The sequence below is a fragment of the Patella vulgata genome, chromosome 7 (assembly GCF_932274485.2).
Source record: "Patella vulgata chromosome 7, xgPatVulg1.2, whole genome shotgun sequence".
NCBI lineage: Eukaryota > Metazoa > Mollusca > Gastropoda > Patellidae > Patella > Patella vulgata.
The window spans coordinates 65,157,955-65,179,750 of record NC_065885.2 but is presented as its reverse complement, the minus strand read 5'-3'; the positions used below and the strand labels follow the sequence as shown (position 1 = coordinate 65,179,750).

The 21,796-nt window shown below is 34.4% G+C and overlaps 4 long non-coding RNA genes across 4 annotated transcripts; all 4 read left to right on the top strand.

The window, feature by feature from the left end:
• The first annotated feature begins 404 nt into the window (after positions 1-404).
• On the top strand, positions 405-1,701 carry LOC126828630 (uncharacterized). Its single transcript, XR_007683182.2, has 3 exons — positions 405-519; positions 836-908; positions 1,102-1,701. It is a non-coding gene; the product is annotated as an uncharacterized LOC126828630 (long non-coding RNA).
• Positions 1,702-2,729: 1,028 nt separating this feature from the next.
• Positions 2,730-4,829, top strand: LOC126828628 (uncharacterized). Its single transcript, XR_007683180.2, has 3 exons — positions 2,730-2,934; positions 3,273-3,345; positions 4,031-4,829. It is a non-coding gene; the product is annotated as an uncharacterized LOC126828628 (long non-coding RNA).
• A 4,539-nt stretch (positions 4,830-9,368) lies between these two features.
• LOC130013692 (uncharacterized) lies at positions 9,369-13,155 on the top strand. Its single transcript, XR_008788919.1, has 5 exons — positions 9,369-9,686; positions 10,304-10,402; positions 11,117-11,269; positions 11,647-11,719; positions 12,114-13,155. It is a non-coding gene; the product is annotated as an uncharacterized LOC130013692 (long non-coding RNA).
• Positions 13,156-17,007: 3,852 nt separating this feature from the next.
• Positions 17,008-20,339, top strand: LOC126828629 (uncharacterized). Its single transcript, XR_007683181.2, has 5 exons — positions 17,008-17,330; positions 18,240-18,329; positions 18,917-19,030; positions 19,432-19,504; positions 19,961-20,339. It is a non-coding gene; the product is annotated as an uncharacterized LOC126828629 (long non-coding RNA).
• The last annotated feature ends 1,457 nt before the right edge of the window (positions 20,340-21,796 follow it).

Sequence of the window (21,796 nt, the reverse complement as noted above, 5' to 3'; positions counted from 1 at the left end):
CTGGACCTCGGTTGTTCGTCCCATCCGAATAACTAACCATACGTTGTCCCTTGCAAGACCTCCTGTCCTACACCACTGGCAAGGGGAACCATGCCGGAAAATTGCAATGAACTTTCTCGGCCAACACCGGGATCGAATAAGAGACCTCCGGGTTAGCGAGCCGGACATCCTCCTCACTGAGCCACGGCGGCTCACAAAAGCGGGGAATATAAACCTCATACTACCAAACAAACAAATGCCAGAAACAAGCAAATAACACCACTACTTGGTGGTAAAATCAAGTCAAGATGAGCGTCCGGCTTATATAGCCAACTTTTCAATGGATAATTGTTTAAATTTTACTTTAAGTATGTTATTGGATACTTGATAGAAAACCTATTCCCTTCTCATTAATAATAGCGACGGGTGATGAATCTAACCAACCAACATCTGATAGGGAATCTAACCAACCCACAACAATAACATCTGCTAGTGAATCTGAGCAACAGACAACACCAACATCTAAGAATGATAACTCGAGTAAGTCCATCTTTATATTGGAAAGAGACCACCCAAATGTATTTCTTCATTTCTAAAAAGCGTAGTTAGATATTAGTAGCGACTAGAGTTGATAATAATTTCTATAAGATCTGATATCACGTCTTCCTTAAGGCATTAAAATAGCCATCAACGTTGAGAAGATTTATGGTGATTATCTGACAGTTGTTGTAATCTTGTATTAAAGGATTTTGTTACCTTCCACCGTTTAAACTAGAAATTATATATTTGAAAGAATAAATCATTATTATATCTTATGATATCGTTGAAAAAGTTTTACGAATGTTATATATTCCAGTGTCTGCTATAATTGGTGGAGCTGTAGGAGGATTAATTGTGATAATCGTCATCATTATTACCATAGTAATCTGGTTAGTATCATCTCTATATTATATTATATTCCCTGTATATCATCTCCACAAGAGTGCGTCTTAAAGTAAATCTATCCGAAGATCCTTTGGGTTTTACTAGACAACAACTCACTTCACTTTATTTGTGTATAGTTTAATAAATACACGTTTTATCAGTCGGGGCAACTCACTTCAACTTATTTGTATATTATAGTGTAATACGTAGGAAGAACGGGGACAATATTTATGACAGTCCAGAAGCTGTAGAGACTGATCCTCATCCCTACCAGAGCATTCACAGATAACAGATCAGGGGAGATAACTCTGACTAATAAACAGAATAATCAATTGGTTCATCAGGAGAATGATCCATATACCAGTATTAATAATGATATAATTAAACCTAGCAACGGTAACCAAGGGATGGACTATCTGTATATTAGTTCTGATGATGTCACTGATGACGTGGTGGTTGATGATAAACTAAAAGTAAAACTTCCGGTTGTGGCAGAATACGCCCAGGTTAACCAATCCAATGCGAACAAAACCGCGATTGAGAAATTTAAGATGGGACCAAAGGGTGATAACTATGCTGTTGCTAATATAGGGGGAAAATGATCAATACTGATAAACGTAATAGGTAATAGTGGAGATCAATACGCTGTTTTTAATAAAGAGGTGAGGGGGTACAAATAATTAATCAACCATAAAGTTGATTGTTTAAACGTTTGAAAAGGAAGTTTAACGTACACCATCTTGTACATAGTGAGACGAGTAGATATTTGTATACCTTTGTTAAAATATAGTTTATGGATTGTCAGCATATTGTGTATATAGTGATGTCAAGTATATATTTACTTTTATATTTACATTTACATTTCTAACATTTTATTAGCTTAATATTTATTTCAATTTATTAGTCCATAATTAAAATGTGTATTGTTTAAAACGTGAAAATTCACGTAACAAGACATTCTAGCTTAATATTTATTTGAATTTATTATTTTATAATTAAAATAAGTTTTGAGACTGTCATGTGGTAAATCAAGATGGTCAACAACAACAAGCTATAAACCTACTGATATAGAAACGTCTTCCACAAATAGTATAAGTAAGTTGTTATTATTCTATTGTATTTGTTTTTACACATCACACAAGTTATTTGTTCCAATCGTTCACTTCTTGTATGTTTCATCTTGTCTCATTCCATCCGAAAAAAGTGTTCATTGCCAATCTATCAACCAGGTCTTCACACTTTGGTTTTCATTCACAACCATTAGATTGCATAAAGGTAATGAAATGGGGTTTAACGTCCTACTTTTCTGCACCGAAAGGGCTTAATGAAGACGGACATGCGCCATACAATACTGAGGTACATTTTGCCCGGACAGCGGCGCTATGGCTTACTCTTTTTACCGAATTCCAACCGCCAAGGGCTCTTTTTTGTGATCACCAACCTGCACACTGGTTTTTCGCTCCAACGTCTTATCTCTTACACCACTAGCACGAGAAACTTAAATAAACTTTCTCGGCCAACACCTGGATCGAACAAGGGACATCCGGGTTAGCGAGCCAGACATCGTCCTCACTGAGCCACGGTGGCTCATAAAGGCGGGAAATAGAAACCGCATACTACCAAACAAACAAATGCCAGAAACAACCTAATAACACCACTACTTGGTAGTAAAATCTGCTCAAGATGTGCGTCCGGCTTTAGGTTTATAGTCATTTTCTATAGCCAACTTTTGAATGTATAATTGTTTAAATCTTACTTTGAGTATTGGATACTTGATAAAGTTAAAATATTGACATGAATCTATTCCCTTCGCATTAATAATAGCAACACCCGGTGATGAATCTAGCCAACCAGCATCTGGTAATGAATCAATCCAACCAACATCGAAGCAACCAACAACACTAAAATCTGACCAACCAATATCTGCTATTGAATCTACGCAACCACCATATTCTAGTGAATCTAACCAACCAACATCTGGTAGTGAATCTAACAAACCAGCAACACCAACATCTAAGAATGATAACTCGAGTAAGTCCATCTTTATATCGGAAAGAAACCACCCAAATGTATTTCTTCATTTCTAAAAAGCGTAGTTAGATATAAGTAGCGACGAGCGTTGATAACTATCTGTAGATGATTTTATATTAAGTCTTCCTTAGGGAATTAAAATAGCCATCAATGTAGATTTACCATACGTTTAGAAGATTTATGGTGATTATCTGACAGTTGTTATAATCTTGTATTAAAGGAGTTTGTTACCTTCCACCATTTAAACTAGGAATTATATTTTTGAAATAATAAATCGTTATTATATCTTATGATCCTGGAACTTGTTGAAGAATTTTTACGAATGTTATATATTCCAGTGTCTGCTATAATTGGTGGAGCTGTAGGAGGAGTAATTGTGATAATTGTCGTCATTATTATCATAGTAATATGGTTAGTATCATCTCTATATTACATTCCTTGTAATTTATCATCAATATTCCCTGTATCATCTATATATATTCCCTGTAATTTATAACATTACCATGGTAATATGGCTAGTATCAACTCTATATCACAATGATTTATAATGCAGAGTTATTAAAGTTATGATAGCTACACTAACTTACTTATTAGTTTCATCATTTTAACACATTTAATAATGAAAGACGTATCTTCGGTATTACATGTTGACTAGAGAAAAAAGCCAATGACAAAATTATTATGTGGCATTACGAGTAGAATTGTTTGTCAACGTCCGATATCAGGTTAAAGATATGTCGAACCCATTCACGAATACGCAAGTACAGAGGCTTGTTGTAATAATAGTCTAAAGTTGCTGTTCTTACAGCGTCAATGACACAGTGATTGTGAAAAGTTATACTTATACGCTAAATGAGTATTTTAAAACGGCTTATCTCACTATAGTAAACCTAATTCGACAAAGGGTTATTTTCCCTACACAGTCGTACTCAAGCTTCGATTGTGACTAACAAGAGTGCGCCTTAAAGTAAATCTATCCGAAGCGTCTTTGGGTTTTACTAGACAACAACTCAGTTGACTTTATTTTGTGTATAGTTTAATAAATACACGTTTTATCAGTCGGGGCAACTCACTTCAACTTATTTGTATATTATAGTGTAATACGTAAGAAGAACGGGGACAATATTTATGACAGTCCAGAAGCTGTAGAGACTGATCCTCATCCTTACCAGAGCATCCACAGATAACAGACATGGGGAGATAACTCCCACTGATAAACAGAATAATGAATTGGTTAATCAGGAGAATGATCCATATACCAGTATTGATAATGATATAATTAAACCTAGCAACGGTAACCAAGGGGTGGAATATCTAGAAAATGATCTTTACATTAGTTCTAATGATGTCACTGATGACGTGGTCGTTGATGATAAGCTAAAAGCAAAATTTCCGGTTGTGGCGGAATACGCCAAGGTTAAAAAATCTAACACGAACCAAATCACGAATGGGAAATTTAAGTTGGGACCAATACACTGTTGTAAATAAAGGTGAGGGGGTGGGGGGTGATCAAGATGATAAAAGTAATGAACAATTTAAAATAGGGCTTAGTGGAAATAAATACGCTGTTGTTAATAAAGAGAGAAAGAAAAACAAGAATGAAGCCGGGGAAGAAATTAAAATAGGACCTAGTGGAGATCAATACGCCGTGGTTAATAAATCGGGGAGGGAGCAGAAATAATTTACCCTTGGGTAGATTGGTTAAACGAATGCGAGCTTGTGCATAATGAAAACGACTAGCTATTTTTACACCTTTGTGAAAAAAGTTTATGAACTGTCAGCATGTGTATATTGAGGTCGAGAACGTTTTTGTATTTTTTCTAATTTTATATAGATTTTATATTTTATTTTATATTTAGATTACCTACATATAAAACCAAGTTTCTAACATTTTATTAGCTCAGTATTTATTTCAATTTATTAATTTATAATTAAATCATGTTTTGTTTAGAACGTAAAAATCCATGAAAAGTGACATTTTAGCAAAACTGCCATGGTTCAGTCAAAACCCTATATCTATCATATTCCTGGAGCAATGAACCGAGAAATCCCTCTCTGGTCATTGCTGGATTGACTTATGTTACTTGAGCTTTTGAGGGAGTCTGTCTATTCTTCCCCTTCAATCAAATGTATCGCAAATACAGCAACATGTCAGCCCTTCGTTTATTCTGGGGTCTTCCCTAAAACTTTGGACATTGATTAAAGGTATTAAAAAAGGTGAAAGTATTGTTCGTCTCCAATCAGTATTGTTTACACTGTAACCGTTGATAGCCTCGTTTGTCACGCAATTAGTTTTTCTGCAATATTCTACTATGCACTGGTTAATTGTTGGTAAAAATATCGTGAGTCATGACGTAACGCTATGTAAACAATGTGGAGCTCTTTTTAAACCCGAATTACATTGTTACCCAGTTCGGCATTGGTTATTAATCGGAGTATTGACCAGTCATTATTTGGAATAGAAATTTGCATTCATTACGTCAGTGCTTGTGTAGAAATAAGGTGTAATCCAACGAAACACTGCGAGGAGTGTATATATCTATACACGGTTTTGGGTTCACTTACATAATGGAAAGTTTTGGTCAAGGCATTAGCTTTCTACAAAACGTTCAGTGTTATAGCCAGTACTGTTTTGACATTCTTTGTGCGATGAGGTTGGACTGTGTATGACGCCCTAGATTTTGAGCTCCGCCTCCAGATACAGTTTCTCGGTCATCTACAAAATTTCTATAAACTATAGCCCTATTTATCATTGTGTGATATGGTTATAATTTCTATAAACTATAATCCTATTCATCATTATGTGATATGGTTATAATTTCTATAAACTATAATCCTATTCATCATTGTGTGATATGGTTATAATATCTATAAACTATAATCCTATTCATCATTGTATGATATGCCCGTCTTGATTAAAAGTAGGACGTTAAACCACATTTCCTCGTGTGATATAATTTTATAAAGTATTTAATATATGCCTATATTACTGTTAACTATACTCCTATATTATGTATTCAACTTTAATGTTGCTGTATATAAAGCTATATCTATCATGGTGTCTTTATTGTCATTTGTAAGTCAAATATTTTATTCGCGCTTTATGCTAGACGTACCTTACGATTCTTTACAGGTGAAATTGTGCACCAGGTAAGATTCAACCAAGGCCTGGCTGAGTGTATTCATTGATATTAAAACGCATGAAAATACAAAAGAAAAAGGAAAATATGCAAATTGAATAAAATTGTTCAACAAAGAATAAAATTACAATCATGCATGCATAAACACGCACCTATAGACACGTACATATTTATAGAAACACCCAATGTGTAATTATCATACACATCCTCTTTTAGTTTCAAATATGCATTATGTAAAAGCCAGCCAACGTCTTACTCACTGAGCCACTGCAGTCCCCAGAAATAGGCGAAATAACCTTGATATGTACTTTAATTAAAGTTCGCTGGGCGTGATATGGACTATAGAGGAATCCGCGTAAAGTTAAATTTCTAGTAGAAATATCAGTCCAATATGTTTTAATTCCGTTCAGTATTTAGAAAGATATGATGAAACAATAAATTATGTTGATATATGCTACCCCTTATATTGTCATCTCGCTTCACTTTCTTGGTGGAATTTGTCGACAAAAAAAATAGGTCCAGATATCTTACAAGTTGAGGCTTCCGCCATTTTGTAGTTACAGTAGATTGATCACCAATGTCAAGTTAGTTTACTGTTAAATGACGTCATGATATGGTAACGCCCCGCTGCACCAAAAGTTGATTGCTATCGGCCTGTCTTTAAAATGATGTATTTTGAGTACCTATTAGCGTGGATTAAGCTGTGGGCAATTTGATATCATCCGGAAATTACAAATCGCGCATCGTTACTTTAGTAACGCAGAATAACAGTGTTCAAACAGTGTTTTAAAATGTCTTATTCCTTGGTTGCTTTGTCATGGTACAAGCGTAAACTGAATTTACTGAAAACAAAACAGGGTGGGAGTAACTTAACTTGGAAAGGTTTTAAGTTATAAGGACAAAACTTAAAGGGACAGGTCGTCTTCTGCCGTTTGTCTCATCACTACTAGAAATAGACATCAGATTAAACAAATTGTGGTCAAAGAGATAATACTCCTTTACATTATAGAACCGCAACTCTTATATACTAATGGTATAATATTACGAATAGTCTCTTTTATTAATTGTTCTTCGGGTAGGTCGTAAAACCGAGGTAGTGTATACAGGTTGGCGTGAACGTAAAAGAACCATTGATGGGTAGGTGAAATATGATGTAAGAGTAGGTCGTAGCGCCGCTGTCATTTTACAATATGCCACAAAGCACACTGTATGGCGTATTTCCGTCTTCATTAGCCCCATCGATTTCATTCTAAATTATAGGACCGCTACTCACATGTTTTAGGATTCTGTGAAATGATATTATTATTACCTATGACCTCTTCTTTTATTACACGTTAATAATAAGTACAGGGGGACTGCACCACCCACAAACAATTACACAAGACAAACCCACAGGATACAATATGATATTTTCAATATATTCCCTTTTCATTATCTAGTTTTTTAACTATTATAGCGGGAACTGTGAGCTCTTTATCTACATCTTACATAATGCATCTTTAAGTAAGGAAAAACTTAACCAGGATGTTTTTGCCAGTATGTATACACCGTCAAGTTACAACATTCATATTGTTGATCAAGATAGGATTGAAGAAGATAAATCAACAACCAGAGATTTATTTTGAGTAATACTACTACATACTGTTAATCTGGTGATATAGACATTGTTTAAAATATTTACCTATATGAGGAACAGAAATATGATTCCATCAGATTTACTAATACTGCTAATAGCTAGTATATCGGTAGTAGGTAAGTTAACTTCTTATGGCTGTCTAATTATAACATAGTCAATTTGTTATTACTCTAGTATATCGGTAGTAGGTAAGTTTACTTGTTATGGCTGTCTAATTATAATAGATTAAAATCTGACAGTTTTCATTAGCAGAAAAGTAGGACGTTAAACTGCCATATCTAACAATAATTCATCAGACATGCGGATAAAAATAATTACATTTTACACGATAACCTGATATAGACATTCATTTTCATTTATCCATCTACATAAAATGTAATGTTGTTTGTTCGTTCGTATTAACCTCCCCTTCCATAGATGGTGATATCTCAGACAGTCAATTTATCCATTTTGTGTAAGCTCATTTCGTACATATAGATGGGGTGAAAGTGTTGTGTGTCTCCCTCGCATTCGTGTCATTTAAAAATCATCTTAGGCAAATACTACAGAACGTATTTGAAGGATGTACTGTTGTCAGTCATTTCACAATATATTTACCCATCCGGACGTCGGAGCAAACAGTAGGATGTTAAATCCTCATTTCAAAACTCACCATTAAACTAATCATCCAAATCTTCAATAACGACTGGACACAATACTAGTTTGATTGTCCAATAATTTGGTTCAAATTTGTTTATGACCGATTTAAGTCACAAAGGTCTGCTTTTTCTTTTCAGATAGTTTTAATTGCTTTCCAAATGGTAAGAAAATCTTTTTAGAACTATATTTAAGTATTAAACTTGTGATATCCGTAACAAAGTCACTCAAACATGAAGTGACCCGATAAGGTGGACTTGATTGGCGGCACACAAATATCTTTCAGTGATGTCAATTTCAACAGATATAGTTCGTCAAACCGAGTGGAAAGTTGCTTTCAGTCCAACATCCTAATCTGATCCATGTGTTAATACATTATATCAATCAAAACTTGTCACAATGAGGCTATATCATTAACAGAAGGGTTGTAGATTATGTTGTAAAATAATAACAAAGACAAATCAATTATTAAAGATGCATTATTCAACAGTTAAATCTTCCTCAAATATTATATAAATCATTAATTTACACACATTTATCTACATACCAAGCCCATATCCAACTCACTAGATCATCGGATAGTTTTGATTTTCAACAGATTTAAATACGATTGGCACTAAATGATTTAATTTAAAAATGGATATTGCAAAGGTAGCAATGACAATCAAGACTACACTCTTCTGAATTTTCAACATAATCCATGTCCGTTGTTTGTCTAAATCTCACATAAGGCATTTATTACAAGTACATCTGATCAAGCTAACGTATATATCAACAAATATTAAAATACCCCATTTAAGCTTTTTATTTTGTAATGATCTGTTACTCTGTTGTAAAATGTCTAAGATTGGTAACATTCATAATAAATCTTAACATTTTTAATTTTTGATTACATTCTATTTTATTGGTAAATGATTTATCATTGATGATGAATTATAAAATAAATCTGGATATATTCCACATCAGTATGTAGTGCTATTTCTATGACATGATATTTTATATTTATATTGCAGCCAATTCTATACCAGTATGTAATGATGATTCTATAACTGGTAAATTTGTTTATCTGTCTGGTGTTAGAGCAGGTGATGATACTACACAATGTTCATGTTCTTTATCTACTGGATCATCAACCAATATTACAATAACCGAACATCGGATACCAGGTGGATGCGAGTATAAATTACAATTCTTATATATGACTGGAAGCTGGATATATTCATGTAGTCAGACATCAATGACATCAATGACATCAATACAGACTGACGGCAGTATTGAGATCAGTCTATTAAAAGATCAAGACGATACGGGATTCTCGGTCTGTCTGAAAATAACATCGGGTAATAATATAATTATATATTCAGGGACGAATCCAAGATTTTTACATCTACGTATATTGATGAGTTGTAGTCACCATTCGCCACCGTCTAAAGCGGGAAAAGCCCACGACGGGCTGCATTATACGACCACATCATTCTTGTTTGAATGAAATATGAAATGGCTGCACCGCCTGTAATATGACAACCCTAAAGTAATAGTTTCTATATGAAATGAATAACAGGGACCGTATCAACAAAATTTATATTTAAAAACATGCAACCGGTAGAATGCTTACAAACATTCACGAAATGAATGATACTGCCACATCTGAACTCAGTCTCATAAAAAGTACAGACTGGAAGTCGGGCATGCAACAAAAGCAATAGGTGTGGTCCTTCGTGCAGGGGCAATACGTGTGTCAAGTTTCAAGTCGAACTCACCTCACACCCGAACCCATAATACACTTACATTATGAATGTGGACATATTGAAATGGATCGACTATCTGAACCCCTAAGTTGAGCATGGACAGGGTCGAGAAATTTCAGATCTTCTAATTAGACTGCTCTGTATATACGCAAATATACAAATTAATCATTCTCTTATAATTCTCAAGCTGATTTTTTGTTTCTTTTCAGCATCATCATCATCTGTAAGACTGTCATGTGGTAAATCAAGATGGTCAACAACAAGCTATAAACCTACTGATATAGAAACATCTTTCACAGAAAGTATAAGTTAGTTGTTATTATTCTGTTCTATTTGTTTTTACACATAATACGAGTTTTTTGTTCTAATTGTTCACTTCTTGTTTGTTTCATCATATCCCATTCCATCCAAGAACACTGTTCTTGTCAATCCATCAACCGGTCTTCAAATGGGGTTTTCGACGTCCTACTTTTCTGCACTGAAGGGCTTAATGAAGACGGACATGTGCCATACAATACTGAGGTACATTTTGCCTCAGCGGCGTTATGGCCTACACGTTTTATCGAATTCCAACCGTCAAGGGTTCTTTTTCGTGGTCACCAACGTGCACACTGGACCTCGGTTTTTCGTCCCATCCGAACAACTATACGTTGTCCCTTGCAAGGCCTCCTGCCATATACCACTGGTAAGGGGGAACCATGCCGGAATATTGCAATGAACTTTCTCGGCCAACACCGCGATCGAACAAGAGACCTCCGGGTTAGCGAGTCAGACATCCTACACACTGAGCCACGGCGGCTCACAAAAGCGGAAAATAGAAACCGCCTACTACCAAACAAACAAATGCCAGAAACAACCAAATAACACCACTACTTGGAGGTAAAATCAGCACAAGATGAGCGTCCGGCTTTCGGATTATAGTCAGTTTCTATAGCCAACTTTTTCAATACATAATTGTTTAAATTTGACTTTGATAAAGATAAAATATTGACATGGATCTATTTCCTTCTCATTAATAATAGCACCATCCGGTGATGAATCTAGCCAACCAACATTTGGTAATGTATCTATCCAACCAACATCTAAGCAACCAATAACACCAAAATCTGACCAACCGACATCTGCTAGTGAATCTGAGCAACAGACAACACCAACATCTAAGAATGATAACTCGAGTAAGTCCATCTTTATATCGGAAAGAGACCACCCAAATCTATTTCTTCATTTCTAAAAATCATAGTTTTATATAAAGTATATTTCTTGATTTATAACAAGCGTAGTTAGTTATAAGTAGCGACGAGAGTTGATAACCATTTCTAGAAGATCTGATATCCCGTCTTCCTTATGGAATTGAACTAGCCATCAATGTAGGTTTACCATACGTTGAGAAGAGTTACGGTGATTATCTGACAGTTGTTGTAATCTTGTATTAAAGGAGTTTGTTACCTTCTACCATTTAAACTAGAAATTATATATTTGATAATCGTTATTATAACTTATGATGTTGAAACTTTGGCATTGTTGGTTGATATATAAATGTTATATATTCCAGTGTCTGCTATAATTGGTGGAGCTGTAGGAGGATTAATTGTGATAATCGTCATCATTATTATCATAGTAATCTGGTTAGTATCATCTCTATATTACATTCCTTGTAATTTATTATCAATATTCCCTGTATCATCTCTATATATTCCCTGTAACTTATAACATTACCATGGTAATATGGCTAGTATAAACTCTATATCCCAATGATTTATAATGCAGAATTATTAAAATTATGATAGCTACACTAACTTACTTATTAGTTTCATATTTTTAACACATATTTAATAATGAAAGACGTATCTTCCGTATTAAATGTTGACTAGAGACAAAAGCCAATGACAGAAGTATTCGGTGACATTACAAGTAAAATTGTTTGTCAACGTCCGATATCAGGTTTATTTTGTGTATAGTGTAATAAATACATGTTTCATCAGTCGGGGCAACTCACTTCAACTTATTTGTATATTATAGTGTAATACGTAAGAAGAACGGGGGTAATATTTATGACAGTCCAGAAGTTGTAGAGGTTGACCCTCATCCTTACCAGAGCATTCACAGATAACAGATCAGGGGAGATAACTCAGACTGATAAACATAATAATGAATTGGTTCATCGGGAGAATGATCCATATACCAGTATTGATAATGATATAATTAAACCTAGCAACCGTAACCAAGGGATGGAATATCTAGAAAATGATCTGTATATTATTTCTGATGATGTCACTGATGATGTGGTCGTTGATGATAAACTAAAAGCAAAACTTCCGGTGGTGGCGGAATACGCCCAGGTTAACAAATCCAACGCAATAAAAACCGCGAATCGGAAATTTAAGATGGGACCAAAGGGGGATAACTATGCTATTGTTAATAAAGGCGGGAAGATGATTGACTTTATATATTAAATGGTTTCCCTATTGATTAAGATTAATTATCTGTTATTTGTTTTTGTATATAAACCTTCTGTACATTATTCATCATCATTTGCTTGAAAACGTTGAGAGAACCCTCAACGAAACGTCACTTTAATTAAAATAGTAATTGTGTTCCATATTATGTTTTTGTGTTTATTATGATCAATAATGATAAACGTAATGAACAATTTTAAAATTGGGCCTAGTGGATATCAATACGCTGTTGCACAAATAATTAACCTTTGGAAAAGGAAGTTGCACATAGTGAGACGAGCAGATATTTGCATACCTGTGTGCAAATATAGTTTCAGGATTGTCAGCATATTGTATATAGTGATGTCAAGTATATATTTACTTTTATATTTACATTACCTACACATAACCTTTCTAACGTTTTATTAGCTTAGTATTTATTTCATTTCATCAAAATTCATGAAACGAGACATTCTAGCAAAACTACCGTGGTTCAATTAAAGCCATATATCAATATTCGGTTTTGGTTTCAAAAGCTACAAATTCATACAAATTCAAAGTGCCTATATTCATGTATTATGTACTCATCTGTACTGTTTACTGTGTTCATGTATATAAAGCCAGATCTATCATGGAATCTTTATTGTTATTCGTAAGTCAAATTTGCCACGGTTTAAGAAATTCCTCGTGATTATTTACAACTGAAATTCTGTAATATGTAAGATTATACCAAGGTCTGGCTGATTGTGTTCATTGACATAAAAAAAATTAGATGTAAATACAAACAAAAAGAGAAAATATGCAAATTGAATAAAACTGTTTACAAAAGAATAATATTGCAATCATGCATGCATAAACACGTTTATAAAGTGACGGACCTGTTATAAAGAAACAACCAAAAACATCCTCTTTCAGTTTTAAAGATGCATGTAAAAGCTTATGTCTGTCTTGCTTTAAATGTTCTATTAATTATTATTTATGATATCAATGATGATGCCATTTAGCACTTAGAAATTTATTCACGTGACAAACCCATAAACATATCTCTAGAACACCGGATGGGTTCGATATTGAAGGGATTAGGCCATTAGAGTAATGTAACCGATTAACCATGAAATGGAAGTTACTCAAGAAAAAGTTTGATAATCGAGGCTTCGTTTATTATTATTGCAATGTTACTTGACAATCGCTATTGCTTGTCAAAACTTCAAACATTAAAAAATTGGCTCAGAATGATTTAAAGTGACTGGAATTCTCAATATATTCATTTAGTATTATCTATTTTGAAACTATTATAGTAAGAACGACCAACTCTTACATAATGTATCTTTAAACAGTAGCCGACAATCTGATTCTTGTATCAATGGATCATAAAGATACAAGGGTTTCCATCCAATCAGTAAATATAGCCTAGCCAATGGGGTTTAACATCCCCCTGCACTTACTATTACTGTTCCGCACCGACTGGGATAATGAAGAAATACAGCGTGCTGTGAGGCAATTTTGCCCGAAGCGGCACTATGGCCTACTCTTAAATCGAATTCCACCTGGAATATGTACAGTGTGCTATGAGGCAAATTTGACCCGAACAGCGGCACTAAGGCCTCCTCTTAAAGCGTATTCCAACTCGAATATGTACAGTGTGCTATGAGGCAAATTTGACCCGAACAGCGGCACTACGGGCTACTCTTATTTCGAATTCAAAATGCCAAGGGTTCTTTTATATGCATCTCGATTTTGTTTTTCATCACATCTGAAAGTCTAGACACTGTTCTTTGTCAGGTTATCTACGCTGTACCAATAACACGGGAAAGTTTCTCGGTCAACACCTGGTTAACGAGCCAGCGTCTTACTCACTGAGCCGCTGTGGTCACCATAAACAGGTGAAATAACCGTGATATGTGCCTTAATTAAAGCCTATGAGCGTGATTTGAGCGATAGAGGAATCCAGTGGAAAAGTTGATTTTCTAGTAGAAATATCATTTCATTCCGTTCAGTATATGTTTACAACTAGTAGCAATATCAGTATACAAACGGTTAACTTGCTTTCAGTATAACAAATATATGACGAAGCAAAATTGTGTTAATTTATGCTGCTCTTTGTGTAAACGGTTTACTTTAATTTGTTTTCTGTTGGATGACGTCATAATATTACATATAAAGTTACAACCTTCATATTGTTGATCAAGGAAGGATATAATTTATCACATTCTAATAAGAGGATAAATCTACAACTTGAGTTTTATTTTGATTAACACATGGATTACTATATACTGTTAATCTCGTGATATATTTGTTGTTTAAAATATTTACCTATAGGAGTTAGAGAAATATGCTGCGATTAGACTTAATAATACTGATATTAGCTAGTATATGGGTAGTAGGTAAGTTAACTTCTTATGGCTGTCTAATTATAATAGAGTCAATTTGTTATTACTCGATTTGTCAAATCTGACCATTTTCATTAGCAGAAAAGTAGGACGTTAAATTGACATATCTAACAATAATTCATCAGACCTGGAGATAAAAATAATTATATTTTACACGATAACCTGAGATAAGGATTCATTTTCTTTTATCCATCTACATACAATGTAATGTTATTCTTTCGTAAGATTTAACCTGCTCTTCCATATCTCAGACAGTCAATTTATCCATTTTGTGTAAACTCAGTTCGTACGGATAGAGGGGGTGAAAGTGTATTGTGTCGCCCTCGCATTCGTTCGTTCATTTAAAGATCATCTTAAAGCGAGATGGGATCATTTGGTAGTTAGCTAAATTCGACAGTAAGTATCTGATGTCAGCCATTCCAAAATATATTTATCTATCCCGGCGTGTATTTGTTTTTAAATGAGACAAATGTTTATTATAAATTGTAATTGTTTATTATATGTAACCTGATTCTATATCTTAAATATTGATATTTTATTTACTAATCCCTGATATTTGTTACACGTCCATATTGAAATGGGTTGTATATTGTCGTCGACCTCGTCCGTCGGTCCGTCTGTCCGGCATCCAAAATTGCTTTTGTGGACACCATAGAGGCTAAATTTATACACAAGGTTTAAGGTCATTGATTTTCAACGATTTCCGACGGTAATTAATGCCAGATTTATGCCCCATGATCACTTTGGAAAATCATGTGAACGCCCTAGATGGAAAATTATAATATCCAATTGACTTTGAACTTGTACACAGTGTTTAAGGTCACGAGACGAAGAAACCTTTTGATATTCGTAGATTCAGTGAATGTGGTCTTTTCCAATCAGGAACGTCAAAACAATGATAATTAATTAGTGAATCACTGTGGATTTGTGTTGGTTTGGGTAAAACTAATCTCGTCTTGTTTTCTCGCATTCTGGCACTCGATTTCGTGCTTTCTCGACATCTCACTGCGAAAATATAACATGGCCAAAATAGACTTCCGTAGAAAAGCGATGCTGCTGGATAGAAGATAAACACGGGGTCAAAAGTCACCAGCACATTCGGAGTAGAACAGTAGTATAGGTTAAAATCCTCATTTCAAAAGTCACCATTAAGCTAATCATCCAAATCTTCAATAACAACTGGATACAATACTGGTTTGTTTGTCCAATAATATGGTTCTGATTTGTTTATAAACGATTTAAGTCACAAAGGTCTGTTTTGTCTTTTCAGATAGTTATAATTGCCCTTTAAGTGGTAAGAAAATGTTTTTATAACTTTATTTAAGGATTAAACATGTGATATCCGTAACAAAGTCACTCAGACATGAAGTGACCAGATAAGGTGGGCCTGATTGGCTGCACAAAAATATCTTTCAGTGGTGTAAATTTAAACAAATAGTTCGACTATATCATTAACAGAAGGGTTGCAGATTATGTTGTAAAATAATAACCTGCATTATTCAACAGTTAAATCATCCTAATGCAGATCTTTCGTTTTACCTCAAATGTTATATAAATCATTAAGTTACAAACATTACTTTACATACCAAGCCCATAACTCACTCTCTAGAGCATCGAACAGTTTTGGTTTTCAACAGATTTAAATAGGATTGGCACTTAATAATTTAATTTAGAAATGGTTAACCGAGACTTTGTGTATTTCAAAGGTAGTAATGACAATCAAGACTACACTGTTCTGAATTTTCAACAAAATCACTTTTCATTGTTTCTCTAAGTCATACATAAGGTATTTATTACAAGTTTATCTTATCAAGCTAACGTATATATCAACAAACATTGAAATAGCATATTTTAGCTGTTTATTATGTTACAGTATCTTACTCTGTTGTAAAATGTCTAAGATTGGTAAAACTGTTTATCAACATTCGTAATAAATCTTAACATTTTTAATTTTTGATTACAGTCTATTTTATTGGTAAATGGTTTGTCATTGGCGATGAATTATAAAATAAATGTGGATATATTCCACATCAGTATGTAGTGACTTGTAAATCTTGACGTGCCATTTTATATTATTTCAGTAAATTTTATAGCAGTGTGTAGTGATGGTTCTATAACAGGTGATATTGTTTATCTCTCTGGTGTTATAACAAATGAAATTCCTACACAATGTTCATGCTCTTTATCTTCTGAATCACCAACCAATGTTACAATAAATACTGTTCGGAGACCAAATGGATGCGGGTATAAATTCCAATTCTTATATATAACTGGGGCCAGGACATACTCATGTAGAGATATATACGGATCAGTCATACCCATACAAACTGGTGATATCGTCGAGATAAACTTATTACAAGATGATACACGTAAAACGAGAGATTTCGCGGCCTGTGTGGAAATAAAATCAGGTAATAATATAATTATATATTCAAGAGAGAATCCAGGATTTTTATATCTCCATATTAAAGTGTGGTAGTCACCATTCACGACCACTGAAGGCGCGAAAGGAGCAACGCAAACGCTGCATTATATGTTCACATTCCTGTTTGAATGAAAACATGAAATGGCTACAATGGCTGTAATATGGCAGCCCATAATTATACAGGCATATTGCAAGAGCTAAATATGCCTAATGCATGTCTTTCTTTAGGCCTTAAATGACACATAAACTATTAATTAGACATTTAATAACATGAAAAGACCATAATCAACTCTCGATGGCATCAGATGTCCCCAATATTAAGTAGATTAGAACGATTCGGCCATGTCATGATTCAATTTAAAAATGGAGAAGCGGGGCTAAGCTTCGAACAATCAGTACGGTAGTTACAATCAATGCACGCATCTTGTCAAACTTTCAAAGTCTAATATCTTCGCTCGGATTAAAGTAATTTGAATGAAATTTTCAATATATTCATTTTGCATTATCTATGTTTGAACTGTTATAGCAAATATAGCCAGCTCTTTATCTAAATCTTACACAATGCTTCTTCAAGAGATGAAATCATAGCCATATGAACAAAATCTGTAACAAAATTAGGGTGCTTACAGACATTGACGAATATTCTGTCGTCAACGACAATGTCACATCTGGAAAAAGTCTCATAAAGAGTACAGCCTGCATGAGGGTTTGATATTAAATACTAATAATAAATTTGGCGTGGCACTGCCCCTGGGGGTTGGATATGGATCAATGGAACTTCGTCTAACATTTGCACTATTCTAATTTGATTGCTATGTATATATAGTAATCACGCATATATACAAATTGTCCTTTATATCATTCATTCACGTTGTTTTTGTTTTATTTTCACCAGATTCATCTCTAACACTGTCATGTGGTAAATCAAGATGGTCAACAAGTTATAAACCTACTGATATAGAAACATCTTTCACAGAAAGTATAAGTTAGTTGTTAATATTCTGTTTCATCTAATCACATACCATCCAAGAACAGTGCGCATTGTCAATCGGCCAACATCGTCTCCATACTTTGGTTTACATTCACAACCATTAGATTACATAAAGGCAATGAACTGAAATGTGTTGATGAAGGGGGATTTGCGGTAAATTCTGCTCGGACAGTGACGTTATGGCATACTGTTTTTTCGAGTACACACCCGAACAAATGCCAGGCTCCCTGTCCTACACCACTGATTAGGGGGAACCACTTCGGAAAAAGTATCTCGGGATCGAACACGGGACCTCCAGGCTAGTGAGCCAACGTCTTACGCACTGAGCCACGGCGGTTGAACAGGAAACAAATTGGTGTAGTTAACGTTTCTTTATTGACATCACAAATAGAAGCCGTATACTAGCAAACAACAAATTGCCAGAAACAACCAAATAACAAGATGTGCGTCCGGCTTTAGGTTTATAGTCATTTTCCATAGCCAACTTTTCAATGCATAATTGTTTAAATCTTACTTTGAGTATTGGGTACTTGATAAAGATAAATATAAACATGGATCTATTTCCTTCTCATTAATAATAGCGCCACCCGGTGAAGAATCTAGCCAATCAACATCTACTAGTGAATCTAGCCAATCAACATCTACTAGTGAATCTAACAAACCAACAACACCAACATCTAAGAATGATAACTCGAGTAAGTCTTTATATCGGAAAGAGACCATCCAAATGTATTTCTTCATTTCTAAAAGATATATGATTTGATAACCATCTGTTAGAAGATCTGATATCACGTCTTCCTTAGGGAATTAACCTAGCCATCAACGTAGAGAAGATCTATGGTAATCTTGTATTAAAGGAGTTTGTTACCATCCACCATTTAGACTAGAAGTTATATTATTCAAAGAATAAATCGTTACGATATGTTATGATGTTGAAACTTTGGTATTGTTGAAGAAGTTTATAAATATTCGAAATATAAATTTAAAGCGGAAAGTACTCGCAAAAACCTAGTTTTCTTTCCTAAGACAACTTTATTTCCAATATCTACCACCTAAGAGTAGCTTTAACGATAACCTTTTACTATATATATTCCAGTGTCTTCTATAATTGGTGGAGCTGTAGGAGGATCAATTGTGATAATCGGCATTATAATTATCATAGTAATCTGGTTAGTATCATCTCCATATTATATTTCATGTACTTTATCATCAATACTCACTGTATCATCTCTATATATTCCCTGTAATTTATAACATTACCATGGTAATATGGCTAGTATCAACTCTATATCCCAATGATTTATAATGCAGAATTATCAAAGTTATGATAGCTACGCTAACTTACTTATTAGTTTTTTCATTTTAACACATTTAATAATGAAAGATGTATCTTCAGTTTTAAATGTTGACTAGAGACAGAATTATTCGGTGGTATTACCACGGACTAACACAGCCGTACTCCAGCTTCGATTGTGACTAACAAGAGTGCGTCTTAAAGTAAATCTATCCGAAGATCCTTTGGGCTTTACTAGACAACAACTCACTTCACTTTATTTGTGTATAGTTTAATAAATAAATGTTTTATCAGTCGAGGCAACTCACTTCAACTTTTTTGTATATTATAGTGTAATACGTAAGAAGAACGGGGACAATATTTATGACAGTCCAGAAGCTGTAGAGACGGATCCTCATCCTTACCAGAGCATTCACAGATAACAGATATGGGAAGATTACTCTGACTAATAAACAGAATAATGAATTGGTTAATCAGGAGAATTATCCATATAACAGTATTAACAAGCCAACAGTGAGGCTGATGTCCCCCGCCGAAATCCAAAAATAAATAGATGACACATATTTATTAATCGCACATTTATTTTTTTCAAAAGTATCGAGCAATCAAACTATACACTAAGTTTCAGCACTCTCCATCAGATAGAATCAAAGTTATCTTGTCCCAAAGCATCGACTAATGTAAATCATTGAACTCAGCCATGACATGACAGCAGAGAATATTCATTATTGAACTAAGTCAAGGTATTGATGTAATAAAGCTATACACCAAGTGTCCTCACTCTCACTTAATTCGAACTAAAGTTATCGTGTCCCAAAGCATCAACCAATCAAATTGCTTATCCCTGCTTACCCTAAGCAGAAAATTCTCATCTTCAATCTCCATCAAGGCATTCACCTATCAGACACCTACGCCAAGTGTGAACATTCTAACTCAACTAGAATGAGAGTTACTGTGTTCCAAAATCTTGACCAATCAAATTGCTTATCTCTGCTTAACCTAAGCACAAAATGCTCATGTTCGAACTCCATCAAGACATTGACCTAATGAACACCTACACCAAGTTTGAACATTCTACCTCAATTAGAAGGGGAGTTATTGTGTTCCAAAGTCTCGGCCAATCAAATTGCTTATCGCTCTGCTTACCCTAAGCAGAAAATGCTCATTATCGAACTTAGTCAAGGTATTGATGTAATGAAGCTATACACCAAGTTTCATCACTCTCACTTAATTAGAACTAAAGTTATCGTGTCCCAAAGCATCAACCAATCAAATTGCTTATCTCTGCTTACACTAAGCAGAAAATGCTCATCTTTGAACTCCATCAAGGCATTGACCTAATAAACACCTACACCAAGTTTGAACATTCTGGCTCAGTTAGAGAGAGTTATTGTGTCCCAAAAAGTGTGACGGACGGACAGACACACCGATTTTAATAATCCCCTGCTTTCTTCGAAAGGCGGGGGACAAAAATACAAATATTATATAATAAAGAAGTTAAATAACATTTGCAGGAAAACGGAATATGAAAATCGATTCCCTCCTTCCACTACTTATTTATGAGGGCTATCCAGTTCTATATCAGCTAAATTGCGATAAAATAATATTTTATATCAATAATTATTATAGCTTGTGCCATCGTGTATTCTATGCCGTTGATTGTGTGTCAACCGAATAATTATTATCTAGTTTATATGCTAAAAACTGTATCACCAAAGGGGGATAATTTAGATAACAAGGTATTACTGTAATGAAACTATACACCAAGTTTCATCAATCTCACTTAATTAGAACTAAAGTTATCGTGTCCCAAAGCATCAACCAATCAAATTGCTTATCTCTGCTTACACTAAGCGGAAAATGCTCATCTACGAACTCCATCAAGACATTGACCTAATCAACACATACACCAAGTTTGAACATTCTAGCTCAATTAGGAAGAGAGTTATCGTGCCCCAAAGTATCAACCAATCAAATTGCTTATCTCTGCTTACCCTAAGCGGAAAATGCTCATCTTCGAACTCCATCAAGGCATTGACCTAATAAACACATACACCAAGTTTGAACATTCTAGCTCAATTAAAAGTTATCGTGTCCCAAAGCATCAACCAATCAAATTGCTTATCTCTGCTTACCCTAAGCGGAAAATGCTCATCTTCGAACTCCA